This window comes from Atta colombica, unplaced genomic scaffold, assembly GCF_001594045.1.
Source record: "Atta colombica isolate Treedump-2 unplaced genomic scaffold, Acol1.0 scaffold125, whole genome shotgun sequence".
In the NCBI taxonomy this organism is placed as follows: Eukaryota; Metazoa; Arthropoda; class Insecta; order Hymenoptera; family Formicidae; genus Atta; species Atta colombica.
Window position 1 is genome coordinate 3,909,690 of NW_017259212.1, and position 19,599 is coordinate 3,929,288.

Here is a 19,599-nt window from a genome sequence, read left to right on the forward strand (position 1 = left end):
CACGATTGCAACTTATAATACTTGATTCCTACTTTGCAAGTAAGAAAGATCGAAAGTTTATTCTATGATTATCTTAAACATAAATTGAATATTTCTTTTTAAATTTATAAATTTAAAAATATTCCTAATGCTTAATCAGCTAAATTAAAACATAGAATCACTTTTTATTTATTTCATTAATGTCACATGTTAGCGAAAGAATCCTATAAATCAATCTTCACAAGAAATTTAATCGCAAGAAACATCTCGATTTTATCAAACTCTCACTCGAAGCATACATCGTGATCTTTCAAAGTATTCAGATCTGCTGTCCCGCCAGTTCGACCTCGGAGGAGGTCAATCCCTCCTTACCGAATGTTTGTCGGAGCTAAATGTTAATAAAACGAAATGAAGACCGTCCTTAGCTCAGCCCGCCGCGAAGGTCGTGGGCGGGCCTAAAAGCCGGCGAAGCATTTGGTAGGTAGACAAGGCCCGACCTCGAACTCCGCCGTGAATCGAGGTCCTTCGCCATACGTTTTCGTCTCTTTCGGTCTCTCCGGTGTCTTCTTTTTTCTTTCGTTCTTTTGCCCACAGCAGGATCCCCCCGTGGGCCCTGGTAGAATCTCCGCCGCTGCCCGAGAATTATCAGGCAACGTGATACATGCGTTTGCGAAACCAACGCTCGCACGACACACCGACAGCAACTATTGCTCGACATATGTCAGTCAGATTATTAATCCGTGTGCTTTCGTCTGTATTTTAATGTATTACTGACTCATGTCCGGTTACTTGAAATAGGTACTTATACCTAAATTACTGATATTGCGCTTGACGCAACACTTTTGAGAAAGCAATCTAATCTGAAAAGTGATGTTTCTTTGAGGCCAAATAAAAAAAATGAATAATTGTTAACTACAATTTCAGATGTTTAAATTATGTATTTAGCATCTAAAGATCGTTCTCAATCTAATACATAGCTTTTAGTATTTATATTTTAGTCTCGGTAGTCTAAAGGTTTAGAACTCTCGCACGGAATGCAAGAGATCCGAGTTTGACTCTCGGCCGAAGCAATAAGTTTTCGCAATAAGTTTATTATAGTTTATTATAGTTTTTTAAGATTAATTTGGGAAATTTGGGGGATTATTAATATTTCAGATTGATTGCGTTGGAAGTCCGACAACCATATCGGCATGCAATTATCATTTCTGAAGTTAATTCATTTATATGAATATATATAATAGTTCAACATCTTAACTTTCAGACTGTAGTGGCGCTTCGTATTTAAAATAATGTATTTAACATAAACGGTCTTTCCAATCTTATTGTTTATATTTTAGTATTTTATTAGTCCTCTTTTAACTTCTATTATCACTTTTTCTAAGAAAATGCAATAAATTAATGTTTTATAATTATGTTTTATAATTATGACTAGTATAATATTTAAAAGATGACAATTTACTTGTAATACTTTGAATGTTACGCAAGCATTGCTGTCGTTTGATACATGACTGGTTAAGAATTAATTCATATGCTAAGGATTCTTTTGTATTGCCGCATTTCTGTTCAACATTCACTATCTCTCATCTTTATGTGCGGATATTTGTCGTTGGTTCCTCATTAAAATTGCGGACGCTCTCGATCAGTATCCATTCTTCCGCTTAGTCGTGTATTGCGCGATAAGCTGATATCGCTGCAGCGTAAATCGTTAACCCAGCAACAATGCCGAAAGCTAAGTGCCTTTCACGGGAATTCGGTGCGATTCTAATAGAGCTGCCCTATCTCGGCGTGCATTGTCTCAGCATCGCCGATAAATCCGCGCATTCGCAGCGAGGCGCATTGTCGCGTTCTCGTGTCGCACAGACGCACACGCACGCACGCACGCACGGACGCGGATTAAGCGCACCCGTTGCGGATTTATAAGCGGAATCGGGTGGGCGTCGCGGTGCGGACAATGCGAGGCGCAATGGCATTAGGCGAATGCAGTTTCACCTTCTCTACGTCTACGTAAAATTATCTATGCAGTAATTCGCATTTACGACTTTTATCCTTAACTCTTGAGAGTATCATGAAACGCGTGCTGCGTCAAGTTGCAATAATGTGCGATAGACCTGTTTGAATACGCATTTATTGAGCGAATAATACATTTCGTGTCTAAAAGATGATTGATAATTATTATTAACGCCACGAAAAATTATTTTCGAATAATTCTTTATTCGACTTCGTTTTACATTATAATTATAGTTATTAATTATTATTATTATATAAGAATATTATTAGATTGAGTCTTTTTTCATAAGTATAAGTATGCCGATTAAGTTTTGAATTGATCTGTTTTTATATATAAAACGAAAATATTTTAATAATTAAAACATAAATTAATATTTCTTGTCGATTATCATTTGTTTCAACACGGGACTTTATTTTCTAATTAAATGACGAAGTATATAAAGCCTGTAATGTAAGGACTGACGCGCCCGTAAATGTTTCATTACCAAATTGGAACAACGTGAGAAAAAGAAGGAAATATGAAACACGTTTTCGTCTCACAACCTATGTCACCTCGATAGAAACTAAAGTGCGCATTTTCGCGCGATTCACGCGACTCGAGCACGTTTACGTGTATGACCAGATAAGATCGTCCGAGTTCTCTTAATAATTCATGCCTTCGCCACAATATTGCAACGAGTGACCTCGGAAATTGCGAACATATGACTACCTCTGTTTATCATTATAGATGAAAAGATATTCTGATTGGAAAAAAACAACATTGAGGTTTCGACTTAAGACTTGTTTTAAACACTTATGCAAAATATTTTGCATAAGTTGCAATTATTTCTATGCCAAGTGTTACGTAGTTGAAAGAGCGATCGTTTCATTGAGAGTTCGTCACGAATGCCACAAGATAATTTCACACACCTTAACAAAAATGCGTCATTTAAAAAATAAATCCGCCGTGTACACTTAGCAGAGATCGCAAGAGTGCTCTTCGCCACGTCGTCTCGAAAATGAAACGTTACATGAGAAAATATACATCCATACGTGGAAAGAACAATTTTGCTGAAGTATCTAAAACTTTAGTTAGATACAGATCTAAAAATAATTTTGTTAAACTATCAAAATAATTATATATGACGTTCAAGTCAAGCTTTGTATAATACAAAAATTTTTTGTTCATCATGTTTGAGCTTATATAATTATCTTGTGTGATAGTTCAACATAATTATTTTCAGATCTGTATGTAATTAAATTCTTAGCAGTTAAATTATTTTAGCAAAGTCATTCTTTCTGTGTACATATTAATTATTAAGAAGAACACAAAATTGTGTTGAAAGGATATTAAGTATAAGAGTTTCAACAATGGATATTCAATAATTAGAAGAGCGAATTTACGTTTTGGTATCAACCTACGCGTCATTGTATGGAATACCTGTACAATAAGAATACACATAGATACGTGGGTAGTTGTGCTGGTCAGGTACACACCTATCGCCGGACCACAAGTTTAATCGGAATTATAATATTTATTTATCACTGCCTACCTACTGCGCTAGTTACGGCCGACATTCCTTGGACCGCCACCTACATATGTTGTGAAATGATACTGTACGTGACAAACACTCGACAGATTCCCAATTTCGATGACTTTGTCGTATCGCTAGTTAGGTATCACCTATACAGCGCAGAACTTACAGCAAGATTTACAATTTTATTAAAATGTTATTGAAACATTGTAACGTTCCGATAATATTGCTGGAATGATTTGTGTTATATGAGCGAACAACCGATTTGCACATGAGTTACAAGGTACCAGATTGACCTCCGTACCACTCTCTCATAACAATGTCGCTCGTGAATCGCGCGAACATTCGCCGCCACTACCACTGCCACGCACAACGACTCCGTAATTTTAGGTTTGCATCGTGTATTACGCCTCGTTTCGCCGTTTACGTCCTCGCGCGCGCTATTTCGGTGCACGCGGGTTCGTTGACATCGGCCGTTTTCTCGTGGTTATCATCATCAACGTGCACGTATATATACGCGCTCTCGCTGAGAGCGGCAGCGCGGCATAACGCGCTGCTCCGCTTGCGCTGTCCGCGTGTCAAAAGTTGCTGCTCGCCAACTCGGCACAAGGTCAGGCAAATTGGCACCAGCTGCGACCGTGAGGCCGCACCGAGAATGTTCCCTCTGTTCCACCGCATCGCACCGTGCACTTAGGACAAAGAGAGGACTTTGTCGTCCACGAGCCGCGGTAACTTATTCCTCAAGGCCGACGTCTTAAATTTGGCGCGCGTCGCATTCGTCGCTGCTTATTCGCTATTAACGCTTGTGTGCGTTATCCGACATGCGATCCTTACTTGTTTTATTGATATCTGGGTGCGATAAACATTTGGCACTTGTATTGTAATTTTTGCAATAATATAATTAAGGGGATCTTCTAAAGTCTATTTTATCTAATTATTTTTCAAATATCAAGTATTTTTCTAACTGCCCTTACAATTAAAGATCCTTTTCCAATTAAAGCATATAAGATAATGTAATCCAAATTGATCGATTTTATGCTAAAAATGAAAAAAAAATTGTAAAGTTATAGTTTCTTTATCCCTTTCTGTCATCGACTCAACGTAACAATATTTGCTTGCTAAAAGTTCTTATATTTTGTATGTATAAAATAATCTTGATTTAGACTAGGAATTACATGAATGAACAAATATTGAGTTCTTAAAATTAGCCTTAGATATCTAATATGGAAGTTAGTTAATTAAAAAATTTGTACGTATGCATAAATGCATGTGATATTGATGTAGTGAATGTGTCAATAACACATAAATTGTATATAAGTCCTACTGAATCGATAAAAGACTTTAGGATCCCCTTAAATTATCGACTTAACGATTCCGAATTCAATTGAATGTATGAAATGTCGATTTGATCGAACAAAAAAATATAACAATATTTTAATCCAATTTATTAAAAAAAAAGATTAACTTGCATTCAAAATTTTAATTGATATAGATCTAAAAATAATTTTATTGAGCCATCAAAATAATTACACAAAAACTCGAACATGATAAACAATGCTGCAAAAAATCTTGACATTCTAACAAACAGTTTAAATGTCTTATATAGGGTAACTTCGGTATATACGCCGCACCTATCAAAAACTTAATTTATTAAATATTATTTACTATGTTTAAAATTAATGAATTATATCAGTAAAAACTTTATACTATTACGAAAAAAATATTGGAAATCCGAAATATTTATATGTCACGTTAAAAAATGAATTTTTTTAAACCCTTGTATATCCCATAAAAATAGGATATATGATTACTCATAGGGGGAAGGGGATACGGTTCATGAAAAATTTACAAATGCATACAAATAAAACGTAAAATGACACAATAACTTATAAAATGCGATTATAAAGTTTTATTAAGGAAGAAAGATAAATATGTATATAAAGTAATAAATAATAATTATAATCTTCCCACATGTACAATATTACAAGTGTTATGACACGTATTCATGTAATGCGTTTATTGCATTTAGTGCACTGAATTCAATCTGCCTACTTTGTGGTTACTCTGTTACTTTGGGTATTTATACTTTGCATAAATCCCGCCTTCTAAAAATCCCGTATATTCCAAACAGATGGGACAACAAACTAAACAAAAAATACAAGAGCAAAGTACTAATATTTTGTTATACAACATGCTTTACTATTCCTCTATACTCATATATCACGAAGTCTTTTGCATGTCTTACAGTAATCATGTAGATTATAATTTGTGGCGTAACTCAACACAGTGACAAATATCAATTCAACTCACAATAATTTCATTAATATTAATAGTAAGAAACGGAAATCATAACACAATACTAATATAACATAAAGGCATGTAACAAAGTAATTGTGGGAAAATTACCCCCACTCCTTCAATTTTTTCTGACTTCTGCGGCATAAATCCTAGCGTATTTGCCGGAGTTACCCTAATTCAGCTAAATTTTTTAATTTTTTAACAAAATCGTTTTTTCCGTGTATATTTATTATACATTTATACATACGCAGACAGATAATTTAATGGAAAAAAAAGGATATTCTATTATCATAACAGGGGCATTCGAATCGTTTGCCTTTCAAAAGTATTAAGTCGTGATGTAACAGAAAGATGAAAAAGGTGACTGATTGAAAACAGACCGAAACGTGGGATGTTCTCCAAACGCCCATACCGATATCTAAATAGGAAGTGCAACTAGTCATTTATGAGCGTTCTCTCGAGAAAATTGCAATAGGGGCCGCGCAATGGTAGACCTACGGAGTTCTGGTAATAATCCGGACCAATTCCGGATGTCCGGCCGCAATAGCCGGTGACCGCCTGTACGCGGACCAGCAACGTAGAATCCGTACGTCGCGAAGTAAACGTTTAGACCTACGCTTGCTGGCTCGAGCGGCGCGTGGCGCGATCGGAGGCGACTATAAGCGAACGACTATGCGAATGGCGCAACTATACGGCCCACTAAAAGCCCGCTGTTACATAACGCCATTGCAACGGCACAGCGCACGATGTGAATGCGAGCGCTAACCTACGCTCTGAAGATCCTTTTTGTCTCGCCCGCCTCGCCAAGGCGCAATAAACATCGGTGTTTATTTAATTTTATGAATGTGAGCTTCGCTCGATTTCGTTCCTCGCTCCTCCAGCGAATTGTACGGTAATACGTAACACTGGGAATTATTTTAGTCACATGTATTGTATGCATTTACAGAGCCTTGGGATTTTTTTCAATTTTTAGCATCTCGTGATGAATGTTACCTCAATCTTTTTTTGTTGAAAAAAAAACCTTCAAACAATTTTTAATATTCAATGTTAAATATCTCAACAGAGAGAGAGAGAGAGAGAGAGAGAGAGAGAGAGAGAGAGAGAGGATTTAATAATGATAAGATCAAAATAATGTTATTGAAATATTTCGTACATTATTTGTAACGATCGTAAACTCAATTTTTTTTGTTTCAGAATTCTTTGATAATTTCGAATTAAAATTTTTTTAGAAAAAAAAATATATTCAGAATTTATATAGCAATAAGATCTTATCAAATATTTATTTTTGTAACAATAAACGACATTAGCTCACATGTGAATATACAACCAAGTGACAAGAAGATCTTATCGATCTGAACTGAAGCTTAGTGCTTAAATAGTACTTCGATATAAATTTTTATGTATATCCAGTACTGTAAACTGCGCGCCGAAACAATTTTCGATCTTGAAATGCAATCTTAAACTAAAAAACTGGGATAGTAATATTATAAATAAATTAATGATAATAATAGAAGTGATTTAAATAATAGAAGTGATTTAATAATATTTCAATATTAGTCTGATATTAGATATTAGATAGATTAATATCAAAATATCATTAATATGTGGATATTAATGATGTTAATAAACATCTTAAAAAATTATAAATTTTGTTTTCTATAAATTTTTTATATTACATTATAATTAAATTTCCAAACACAGAAAATATTTTATTTTTCTATTTCACTTTACTCAGCTACACAAGATGCACACTTTATACGATAAAATTTCTCAAGATAAGCTGCTTTTCTACTTTCGCGTATGTAAACTAAAACATTTTTCCCCCCCCCCTCTCTCTCTCTTTCTCTCTCTCTCTCTCTCTCTCTTTCTGCAGAACCTTCTTCTTTTACCAATCGGTGATCATGAAAAAGGAAACAACGCTCCAAAGTATTTATATATTAACGGAGACTAAACTTCGCAAGTTATGATTCATCTTTGCACAGGGAAAATTAATCAGTTTCGTACGGCTAATTAGCTTACTGCAAATTAATATTTTACGGTATCTAACGTACGGTCGAGCAAATTCTTACATGCGGGACTTATCGCTCATAAACACTTCGCACTTATTGTTAACGCAGCGCTGCAGGACCACGAGATCGCTTCAACGTTAACTCGTTATCCCTGTAAGTTGATGTTCCACAATAATTTAAGCTATTCTGGGAAGCACCTGTTCCACGGTAGTTGCGCTAGATAGACGATAGCTCCGGTGTAACGAGCACGCCGGTCACCAGAACCGCTGAGTTTTACAATGAATTTCATGATCGTTTCACTCATTTCCAACGCGATGATAAATTTCGATCGACTGGCAGAGATCTAGAAACCTCGAAATTCTCGAAACTGCAAAACGATTCTTTTCAGTGTTCTCTTTGAAAGTATTCGAGATATTTACTTGTATTTAGTGAATAGTTGATAACTTTTTATGCTTTTATTCATCATATGACATCAAAATATGAAAATACTGAACTTGCATAAATACAAAAATCCATCCTGGCGAAATCACGCCTTCTCACAACTATCGCACGTTCCTTGCACCTTAATCTTATACCTCTTTATATTATGGGCCTCGTATTTTCGCATTGAGGAGGCCGTGTGCCCCTCGCGATTCGCGAGCCGTGAACAACGGCGACCGTGTATAATCATTTGATACGTTTGCGCTCGCGCGGTGAATACTTGTTGCGCGTCGTCTATGAAATATGTATTAAGCCCTGAATCCGATGCACTGGAGGCTTTTCCAGCGCGACCATGCAATATTTATGTGCTTCTCGTTACATCGTGCATTGCGAAATCACACTTTTCCGGGAGGAGCGCGTGCTTATACTTGGGCGATTCTTTTTCGCGATTCTTTTTCACGAAGAAAACGCTAAAGAGCGACTCGAATGCACCGTGATAATCTACGTTAGTGTACATTGCTATCATGTGAATTTGTAGCGATCAAATTTATAAATTATGAAAAAGCATTTACTTTTTTCTATTTCGCACTTAAATATCAAACAATGATAATATTATAATAATCCAATTTTTTGATATAAATAACATTTTGCTATTTTTAACTTCCATATGTGTCAAAATGTAAGTCAATTTCTATTGTTAGTGTCAAAGTAAAGGTAATTCATATTAACATACGTATTTAACGAATAATAAATTAAATTTGAGTCAAATTAATATATTTTCTTAAGTTAAACTATTTAACTTTATTATTTTAGTCAAATCAACGATATATTGTTGAGCAGAGATTATTTATAGAAATAACAAATTAAATATAATTTATCATTATAAATTTAACAGTGTACATCAACATAACATGAAAAATGAAGATTTTCATTGCAGAAAGAGTAATAATATCCCAATCACTTGAATTTAATAACATTTTATTATTTTCAACTTCTATGTATGTCAAAATGTAAATAAGTCTATTTTAGATTCCTTTAAAGTAAACAATGTCCATATTTTAATGAATACATTCAGTAAATAACAAACTAAGTTTGAATACTCTCTAATACACTTTCTTAAGTTAAATTTTGTTTATATATATTTCTATATAATTATATTAAATTGTTTAATTCCACTGAATTGATTAAATTATTGACATATTGAACAGTAACAAAGACGATCTATAGAAATTATTAAAAATAACTCAATTTGGACATAATTTTATATTATGAATTTAACAGTGTTCCACACGATATGTGTTTTGTTTGCTTTTTCTCTCCCATCCTATATAACACTTAACATTAACTCTTAAACTAAAGAAATATAATTCAGAATTATAGGCGAGAGAAATTTATGGGCCGTAATTTAAAAGAGACGTCATCCTCTCTCAGACGCGGAGCATCTGGATATTGTAACAACACCTGAAACTTAACAATTGCTTGTATCATTGTTTCCATTTCGGTCATTCGCTTTTATCATAAGGACAAATAGAAATTGTTTAATGCGTTAACGTGCGCGCGTGTGATCTGCTTTTTGCATCGTGATCGAATAACAAGCCTTGCAAGATTTAGACGTTCGAAATAAGAGTGATTTCCTATGTAATTTTATATAGTATGTCCGAATCTGACTGCAGAATTGATCTAGCACGTCAGATTTTTGAAATATTGGAAATTAAAGTATTTAAAAAAGGCTATTTTGATCAATTTCATAAATTTTTATTATCTCATATATTTATTATTAATTTTTTTTATATTTCTGCCAATATTTTATGCCATTGTACCTATTACTCTTTTTTTTCAAAATCCATTTTCGATTGCTGTTTTATTACATTTTCTCGCTGAGATATATAAGATTAATGTGTTTTAAGATTTATGTCGCATAAAAATTCAATAAACCATTCGATAGTAATCGTACCATACCTTTGACTACACAACTTGTGATATGGAGATTTTTACCAGGATTAAAATGTGAATAAAAATATGAATTTCTTAATGTCATTTGTATCTTTTTTAAAATTGAAAATATCTATTTCTACATGGATATTTTAAACTCAAATATTTTAATAAATCTAAATCAATTCTGCAGTCAGATTGAAATTCAGCGTACAAAATTATATAAAAAAATCATTTCTCAAACACCTTTAACACTTTTGATTTCAGGGCTGTGTAATCAATCGCACGATCACAATCACTATATTTAATTCTTTTAATCATAACAATTCCGAGATCATCCGTTCCGTTTGATCATCAGGGGCGTGCAATAATAATACAGCTAATGTACACGTCGTGTACGTCGTGCGTGGAGATGAAATACACGATTTTCGTAGATATTAATTTTGCTGCATGCGCGGGAAAGCAGTCTCACACGCGCTTTCTGTGAAAATGATACAAATTTAATTTTGGTTGGAGTAGCGGCAGAAAACAAGATAACAAACACGAGCGCGAACTATCAGGGGCAAATAGTAAATCTATTACATATCCGTAGTTAGGCGATTATATTTTACGTATATATAAAAATGTTTCGCGTGAAATTGCATCTACATGGAAATACGCTGAAAGGTCCTAATCTTTTTTTTTTTTTTTTTTTTTTTTCGTAGTGTCCAATATAACCGCGGGGACCATTACACGAATAAAATCTCTCGTTTTCTCGTTTATTACGCTACTTCTCCGGGGGCCGATGCATACCGCCGTGACACCACAAAGCCTCGTACTTCATGCAGTTCGCGAGAATCCGCGCTCGGGGGCTTCGAATTAATTCCATCTTCGTCGTGCGTCGCGCGCAACAAACGAAGCGACGTGCCAAACTATTGACGATGCTCGTTTCACTTACATTTCGTATACGAACGAACGTTCGCCCGTGTCCTTAAAACCAATATCGTTACGTTCTTTAGAGATTCTCTAATAAGAGTCAATAATTTGTTCGATTCTGCTCGTTCCTCGCTACATTTCAATAAAAAACTGTTCCAATGTATTTGAATTAATAATTCTGCAAGAAAGAGGTTTCGTTACGCAAAATTATTCGACGAGCCTTTCAAGAGAGAGATCGGAAAAGAGATATAGAATAAAAGCCGATATATGTATATAGTCGCTGCAATTTGTAATCATTTCTTACGCCATATCTTTAACAGAATAAAATAATGAATATTTTTAAACGATAACATACACACACACACACACACACATACACACGCACACACACACACACACACACACACATCATTTTACATCACAATTCAGGAGAAAAAAAACAAATAGCGAGAAGTATTATTTCTTCCGACTTTTTGTGCAGAAATATGGCAGCGAGTACAATTTAACGAAGATTTAGTTACATCATGATTCTCGTTAGAGGCTTTCTATATTCGTTCCTCATCGAAGTCTTCTCTCTCGCGGTAGCGCGGCGATGCAGTCGAAGTGCAGAATCGCCCGCGGGAGGAACGGGGGGGGAGGCGCGAGGGAGGGGACCTTTCGGCGGAGTGACTGAAACGGAGAAAAGGGAACGCGAGCCGTAGCGAAGAGGCTCGACGAAGGGGGTGAGGAGAGAGACAGAGAGGGCCTCCGAAGAGCGCGACGCGGCGCGGCGCGGCGGCGAGAGAAAGAGGGAACGAGGCAAGCGAACAAACCGAGCGAGCGAGTATTTTCGCTGGCCTTGACGCAGCGACGGAGGGCGATGCACCTCTCCTGGCGAACACACTGCGAAACCGGGAGCGTGTCGTTCGCGTACGCACACTCACGCAGGGGCACGCGCGAGCACGAGCGTACTACACGCGTACACGCGCTCGCACAAAGTGCATTCGAGAGAGTCGCGTCTGTGCATGGCGTGCATGGGATGCACGATGCAGCTGCGCGCTCGTCCGCTCGCGTACATACACGCGTGTGTCTATCTATGTATGTGCACAGGCGTGTCGGCATCGGCCCAACGAGGGGACCGGAGGCCCGGTCCAACTCGCGAACGGTCGACACTGACCTCACCCAACGACCGGCGGCGGTGCACACTTTCCCCCCTCTTCACCCCTCACCCCTCCACGCTGTCTGCCCCCTCTGCACCCCTTTCCTCTCACCGTACACTGCCTGCCAAAAGTCACGGAAGAATTCGTTGTGCCTACAGCTTACAGTCCGCGCGCGTAGGCTTTGACGATGGAAAAGTGGAGAATGCAGGTGCTGGTCTCACTGCCCGAAATCTCTGCCTGGTGGCCATTTTGTTGGGGCAGGTCAACGAACAGCCTTTTCGAGACCGGAAGAATTTTTTGCGTACCTTTATGAATATCGTACGATTTAATTTCTTATTAAAAGAATGAATTATATTTTTCGTACTTTTAATATTCGTTTCAATATCTTTAAATATCGCAATTAAACAAACAATATGATCTGTGTTAATTACATATTTTGTGTCACATATTCTAACATTTATATTGAAATACGTGTATACGTGTGTAAGGATAATTCAAATGTACATATATGACGAATAATAAATCATCAAATAATAATTCTATCGATATTAATTACTTATTAACAATTAACTGTAATTTTCAATTACTGATGTAAGACAAACCTCGATTCCCAGCTTTTGAAATTACACCGGCATTTAATCCGATTAATATGACCACAAATGATTTGACAAATGTTATGTTTGCCAATTATCAATGACACGGCTCATAAATCGCATCGTTCATTACTTATCCAACTGGCTCTCAGAGAGAATTTTACCCTTTCCCAAACGATCGTTTCCATCGTAGTAAATATTAACGACAATTCTTACGCAGCAGCACCATTCCAAATGCGATCGTCATCGTGTTTATTAATTCTTGCCTCGGGGCGAGCCTCGCCATTAGTCGATGCATTTCCACATTGTGCCACAGCTCGGGCACGGCCCATAATCTCACATTTATTCTATCTATCGAGAGATACCTGAAACCCCGTGAAAACTTTTTCGTGGCGGCCCTACCACGCTGCCACGCCGTGGTGCAATGCACCGGCCGCCGCGCCGCGCCACACCGGGCGAGGGGACGACGGACAGACGATGGTACGAACGGGCGGTGGTACACGGCCACGTGCAAGCCTGGCCTGGCACAAACCTGGCGAACGGGTCGACGAAATGACGGCAGAATAAAGATGGAACGGGGGCTGCGGGAGGGTAAGAAGGAAGGAGGGAGGATGCTGCCTCTCGGACTGGATCCCTGGTACTGGCCTCGCGTTTTCGGCCCGCGGGAATGCCGCGGCAATGGAGTGCCGAGGAGAAAAGAGAGGAGCAGGAGAGAGGGATAAGTCGGGGACTTGCTTTATGGGCTCCGCAGGGCCTTCTCCCCCCTCGACACCACCGATCGTTGCCCGTGTGTATACGCGTCTTGTTATTAAGCCCACGATCGCGCTCGAACTGAGAGCGCACGTACGTATGTACGCGTATACGCGTATACATGTATGAGAGCGCAAATCGAGATTCTTATTAATCGTGCGTCGACCCTACGTACCAACGATCGTCCGTCTCGGTCGTTCAAAAATCTACTCGATGGAGGAGAGAACGATTGGCCCGTATTTAGTGAAGCATTTTTTCTTTTTTTTTTGCACGTAAAATATAATTATACATACTACCCTATATATTTAACACCAAATATGTTTCTTGGCCTCCGAGATAATATTGTACACGCTTCATAAAATACGGGAAATAAATAATACACAAAAATCAAAGGCTTCTCTCTACTGCTACATGTTTCTATCTAGCTTGAGATAGAGATCAGTGCCTTTGTAACTTTTTCTAAGAGAGAGTTCTTATGCTTTATATAAAAGAAAATTTCAAAGTGTCGATCACAAAATACGTACTTTATATGTATCGTGAGTTATTCGCCATTTTCCAGTGAATTTTTATTTCTTTTTAATAAAGTTTGTTTTAAAAAATGCATTGGTTTGAAACGAACAAGCGATCAAGTTAGTAATTTCGCAATAAAACCTTTTGTCCGAGACAAAAGCGAGTCTTCATTCCATTTTATCACGATACTCTAATAATTAATTGCGTTTCGACGGTAATTCACGGGTGAATTTGTAAATGATTGCGAATTCATTGACGTATACCATAATTCAACTAAATGGTAATGCGATTAATTGAATAATCGCACGCAACTATGATAGATAATTTGACGTTTCGACGCTTGCTGCGTGCAATCATCAGGTAAAATAGACATTCCAAAGAAGCATTATTGCGATGGACCGCAAGCGCGGTGAATGAATATAATAGTAAGTCGTGCGGTACAGTCGGGGCTATAAATTATGTTGTTTCACGCGTTTAACTGTTGCCGTTAGTGAATAGATGTAACAGATTATATTTCATACGACGCACTGCTAATTCGCAAATTATATTAATTATGCATTGTTAATATTACAAAATAGTAACAAACGCAAGAAATTTAAGATAATAATTCTGACATTTTTAATAGCAATAGTAATAATAACAATCATTGTAAATATATTGAAATATCGATTGATGAATAATATTTGAAATATAATTTGAAATAATATTACACCGATTCAAAATCGATTATATTTAAATTTACCCAAAGCCAATAAAAATGTATGTATAACAATTTTAAAGCCGAAAATATGTCTATATGAAATTATGTATTCTGATCGGTATCAATATTGCTATTGTATTGTTGAACATCAAAGGAACAATTGATCCCTTGATGTCCAATCTCTTGGATTAAATAATATTTCGTTATTTTCAACTTTCATATGTGTCAAAATGCAAATCAATTCATTTCTGGCTGAATTGTTGTGGTTGAATTGCTTATTTTCAAAATAAACAATGCCCACATTAACGTGTGTACTTAGTAAATAATAAACTAAATTTGAAACAAATTTCTACTTGTTAATACATTCTTGAATTAAATTGTTTCGTTCTATTGTTTTATTTAAATTGAATAAGTGGTATATTGAGTGTAGAAGCATATATAATATATAATATATAATAATGAAAAATAACTCAAATTAGGTATAATTTGACGTTATGTAGCAATTTATTAGTATGATATCGATTAGTTGATTATATACTGAGAAAATATTTACTAAATCTTAATATTTAAATCTTAATATATATTTCTTTGAACAGTAATACTAATTGTAAACATTTACTTAAAGTAAATAAATACACTGTATTTACTCAATAAAAAAATTATCGTTGAATCAAATTAATGATTTTTGTATCGAATATAAATATATGCTGAAATTTAATAAATATTCACTTAGAATCATTCAAACAAGTACTTATTAAAATTTAGTATTTCTTTCAGTGTACATTAGTTCGCGATCGATTGCGTCAATACAAAGTAAAATCTTAAAATCACACACAAAAAAAGGAATAATGGAAAGTTAAGTTGATTATAAGTATCATTGTAGCGGGAGCTCGATGATACGCCAAGATTTCGATCATGCTCCGTCTACGATGAGCTGTCTGCAGCACATCAGTGAGACATCGCATTCCTCATAATGCTCGACCGTGTCCGTCGTAAAGTTTCGCTTCCATGCGAATTGTCTCGTTCCGCACAAACGCTCTGACGGATGATGCGCGCGAGTACTCTCGAGTTGATATAGTGACGAACTAAAACAAAAATTCCAGACATTGAGAAAAACTATATGAGACGACGCGTTTTTCTGTATGCTCGTTATGCGTCTCACCCCTCCAACTAATATAGGCAAAGTAACGCGATGTATATATTCCGTGAGCATAGCAATTAAATGACTTTGAAAAATATTAAACTCTTTGACAAAAATTTAAAGCCAACACTTAACGATACTCTTCTTGCGCGTTACTAACAATAAGAATCTCGGTAGAAATAAGATTTTCTTGAAGGGTCTTTTTGCTGTTGTTTTTAATAGAAACTTTAAATGTCAATGGCTTGAAAATGTCAATAGCCTCGGCATTTAGACTCTTCTCGAGTTAAGACCTTCGGTTACTTGCGGTAATCGTAGAGCCCCGTATTATTTTGCATCTAGACACTTCAATTACAAAGTCGTTAAGTCATTATATTTTTCATATTCTTAATAAGCACGTGAATTGCCGCAGATGCAATTTACAATTGGTTATAATGTTTATTCCAAGAAAGAAGAGAAAATAGAAGAAATTTCATCGAGAATGAGGTCCCTCGAAACAAAGATCGGAAGCATCCGTGAAATCTCGAGGAGCACTACGAGCGGCGGGTATAACTCAAGTAAACAGTAAGCCGATTACCGCATTAGCTGGAAGACCTTCGACATACACTTCGCTACCGCGTCGCGGCATCCGGAAAGTAAAGCTGGACCTCGACGCGTCGCGCTGCTCTCACGGAGCGGCTTCGCCGTGCCGCACAGCGTTACACGGTATCGCTATCCCGAGCCAGAGGCTAATGTAACTCCCGTGTACGTGCGCGTGGCGGGAGATCGCATAGTACAGCGTGTTGGCACAACGAGAGAAGGAAGGCACCGTTACGCTGCGCTGCGGCGACGCGGCCTCGAGTTTTATTCGGTGACTCCTCGGCGAGTCCTCCGAGATTATAACTGAAGCCGCCCCCGCCACTGCGTGCGGAATGTGCACGCACGCTTAACGCGCGCCTGCACTTGTATGCGCTAGCGCTCGTAACCACGTTGCGCAACGATCGCGATTTTACGAGCCCGCAAATACGAGATGCACGGCGCCGCGCCGCACCGCGCGATCCGCTATCGGACTTGTTCGTCAGCAGTTACGACTCGATTATCGGAGTTACGGATACTTAAGGATACCACTGTGGTATTACCATGACTATTATCGCGATGACGACGAAGACGTCACCCTGAGTCGCGAGTCTCGGGAACTGGAGCGGATCCGCGCGTTCCATTGCAGCCGCGTGCCGCGGCGATTAAGGAGCATCGTTACTTGCGTCTGGGATGCGTGATTTGATGTAATGCTGATTTCATATCGTATACAGAGTACTAAAAAAGATACGAGGTATCATATTAGGGAAGCAATGAAATTCCGTTTCTTTCAGCTGTATTTTTTCTTGTATTTTTCTAATTTACAATGAAACAAGTGCGTATTTATAATCCTACATTACTAGCGTAGTTTTTTTAGCGTAATTACTCGCGTGGAGTATTTCTAACATCATATTTTAATTTCTATTGTTCTCTTTGATGATTTACAATAAAAGATTAATAATATTCTATACATCTTTTAGATAAAAATAAAGATAAAAACTTTTTTAATTGTAAAACAATAAATTGTTGTGTACTAAATATAATAATGTGTATAAATATTTATACATTTAATGATTCATAAGTCCGGAATATTTTGGACTTATGTGAGTAATAAAGAATTAAAAGCACGTATTAAAAGAAAATAGACTTAACCTCACATTCATTATTGAAATGTCAATAAATTCATTGATAGAGAATTTAATATGTTTACGGTTATGGATAATTTAATGTATGGAAATGAACAAAATGCAGATGATTTGTAACGCCGAGAAAATAATTTCTTATCAGTCGCCACATTTCTAACACACTGGTAGTAGTACCAGATAGAAACACTTATAATTTCCTCATGATATATGTTCGCACCTACTAACTCACCGTTACGCTTCAGCGGGAATATCCGAGAGAGATTAGACATGCGCAAAATCTCAAATAATATAATGATGTTTTATCATAACTCCATCAATCTTTAATTGTAAATATTGAATGGGAACAAAAGTTCGTAGCGCTACAAACTTCAAAATTCAAGCAGTTGTAATTTCATTAAAAATGAAATTTAAATTTGAAAAGAGGATCTTAAAACTTAAAATATTCTTTACTTTCAAAAGGTCTCTTGAGTTGAAATGTCTTAAGTTTCCGTGAATTTGATAATTTTTACTTATAAAAATCTACAAACTAGATAAAATGGGAAATTTTCTTTTTATTTTGTGGATCTATTATGTATAAAAACTTGCAAAAATTTTTGACTTTCTTCTACGTTAAAGTTCAAAATTTTTCCAACAAAATCATTTTTTAAAAAAGTGCCTAAGATTTTTTTGTTGAATCATGAGCTTAAATAAAAGAAGCATTTTGACTTTAATTGCTTATTTTAATTCCGTTAAAAATCATCATATTGCAATTAAAAAAACAAATTGAAACCTCGCCCTATCAAATGATATAATTACTATTTTTTTTTAATATGTAGACTTGATACAAATAACGTGTTTCGATTCAATTAAATTCTTCTCTCCTGGCTGAGTTTAATGCAAAGGGAATTTCATGTTGAATCGGCAGCAGACGATCATTTAATCAAATTGTACGATTCGAAATTTCTAATTTATCGGCCACTCGATCATATTGACTTCTTGTCATTTATACGCAGATGTGAGAGTAGTCAAGTGGCCCGTTGTGTATGCGCCCTTACTCGCGATCACGAAGAGTATGGATAGATCTAGGGAGCCCTTCGAAAAAGGGGAGAAGCCGTGGAAATTATGGGCAGGGGGAATGGAACGAGTGAAAAAGCGGCACGGAAAGGGGCAACCCGTGCAGTCCCTAGTCTGTGGTACCAGCATGAATGAATAAACGAGAGCGCAAACAGCCTGTTTGAAATTAGCTGTTAGCTGAAGCCAGCGAGTTCGCATTTAAGATGCTATCGAAGGCTCGAGATGCTGCGGAATGGAAAATTCGATTCATGGTGAAGTAGGTGTATTTCATATTTCCCATAGTCTCAATATTGGCTATCAGTTCATTTAGTTTGCTGATATCGAAAAGTTATTTAATGCGCAATATTACGAAAAGATAGTCTAAATAGAAGAAACTCATTTGGCAAAAATATATTTCGTATAAATTACGAAGGAATTTTTTCCAATACTGTGATTTCTATTATCAACTTTCGATTAATAAACTCGATTTAGTTAAAAGTAGATAAGAATTTCTGTATGCAATTTAATTCACTCAGCCTTTATAATCTTTTTTGAAATTTAAATAATAAATAATAATTACGCATTATTGATGTTAAATATTAAAAACTTTGGATCGAGTCTACGAACTACACGAACTAATAAACTTCTTTGGAAATTATCATTTCTACGAACTAAAGCTAAAACTATTATTAAATAGCTTTCATGTACAACGTAATTATTCGTTGATGCCAGTTCGGCATGCATGTTCGCATAATATGTACAGGCTTCAAAGTCCATATTACAATTTATATCATTGAAACATTTGTTTAATAGTAACCGATGTCGCGGTTTAAATCGTTAATTTCATTACGTCGTTATCAAAACGACTCCTAAACAGTGAGTACAGGAATTATTTATCGCTGAGAGTGGATATTGCAGATATATATATATATATATATATATATATATATATATATACAAACC